Here is a 1,573-nt window from a genome sequence, read left to right as displayed (position 1 = left end):
CTGGGGCGAATTCGCTCTGCTCTGGGCTCACTCGGGAGCATGGGTGACACTTGGCTAGCCAGGGACCCGGTCCCATGTCATAGGGTCCCGGTTCCAGGGCCCCAGCCCCGCGCTCTTCGGGGTCCCCGGAGTCGCAGGTGGATACCATCCCGGGGTTCGTGCGGACGGCGTCCTGGGGGCCGCTCGTGCCTGAACCCCCTCCAGCCACACCCCGCCCCAGCCCCCCGAGGCGGCCCGTTCCTATCGGTCAGGTCATTGTCTGAGACTCCATTCCCCGTTCTCCTAGGTGACCCGGCTTCCCTCGCCGGAGACCCGTGCGTGCGCGGGGCCTGACGCGCGAAAGGCAGGCTTCGGTGCTTTGCTAAGTGGGGACACTGAGGACAAATGGCGACCTTCCTCACCGGGTGCTCTGGCGGCACCGGGGAGAGAACAGCCGCTACCCTGCTTTCTGAGGCCAACACTGACCCTTACAGGAGTCGGTCTGTTTTCCTTAAAAGGCAACTGATTTAAAAATAGCGCCACTCACTGGAAGGGGGGACACAGGTGGTTGCTATTTTTTCAATTAAATAAATATACCAGCAGCTAACAGACTGAGGCAGGAACTGGTAGGGCGTCGGGGCTGTTACGACCCTGCCGGGGTCCCCTCTGCACGTGCGGGGGCCCAGGCCAGCCTTCCAGCCTCTGATCCAACCCCCGTGCCGGCTTTCCTGACTCGGCCGGTCTTCCAGCCATGGCTAGGCTGCTCGGGCCTCCCAGAGCTCCCAGCGCACTGAGCAGAGGGTAAAGGTAGGCTCAGGGCAGCACTGCCGCAGGCCTGTCTCTCTCCTACTCCCCGCCTCGACTGGCTTCCCTGTGCTCACAGAAGTCTTCATGGCTATCCCCACCTCAGCAGCTTTACAGAGCTTTCTTAGGAAGATGGTCCCTCAGGGCCCCCATGTATAATGGCTCAACTGGCTGACCTTCCCCCTCCCAAGCACCAGGATCCCGTTCGGGCACCGGCTTGTGCCCCAGCTGCTCCACTTCCCATCTGGGTCCCTGCTCAGACTGGGAAAGCAGAGGAGGATGGCCCAAAGCCTTGGGACCCTGCACCTCCAGGGGGCACCTCAAGGTTGCTCCTAGTTTCAGGCTCAGCTCCAGCCATCGTGGCCATTTTGAGGAGTGAACCAGAAGATGGAAGATCTTTCTCCTTCTCTGTAAATCTGTCTTTCCGATAGATTTTTTAAAAATCTTAAAATAAGGGGAAAACATAGCTCAGGGTCATCCTCATTCTTAAGAGAACTGTGACCTCATGAGACACAAGAACCATGGCACTGGAAGAGCAGCTGTTTAAAAACCCCATGGGCCGGTGCTCGGGTTTGCATGGGCTCTGCTCCCAGTCCCGGCTTCCTGCTCATACGTACCCTGGGAGGGAGCAGGCGGCGGCTCAAGCAGCTGGGCCCCGGCCACCCACGCGGAGATCCGGATGAAGTCCCCATTCGAAGTTCTGACTCTGGCACTGACAGTGTGCCAATGGATGGGAGGGAGGGAGCTCGCTTGCCCTGCCTTTCAGATAAAATACATAAAGAAATTTAAG

This window comes from Ochotona curzoniae, unplaced genomic scaffold (assembly GCF_017591425.1).
Source record: "Ochotona curzoniae isolate NIBS_2020 unplaced genomic scaffold, NIBS_Ocur_1.0 contig_2210, whole genome shotgun sequence".
Classification (NCBI taxonomy): Eukaryota; Metazoa; Chordata; class Mammalia; order Lagomorpha; family Ochotonidae; genus Ochotona; species Ochotona curzoniae.
The sequence above is the reverse complement of the archived record's forward strand: the minus strand, read 5'-3'. Positions refer to the sequence as shown.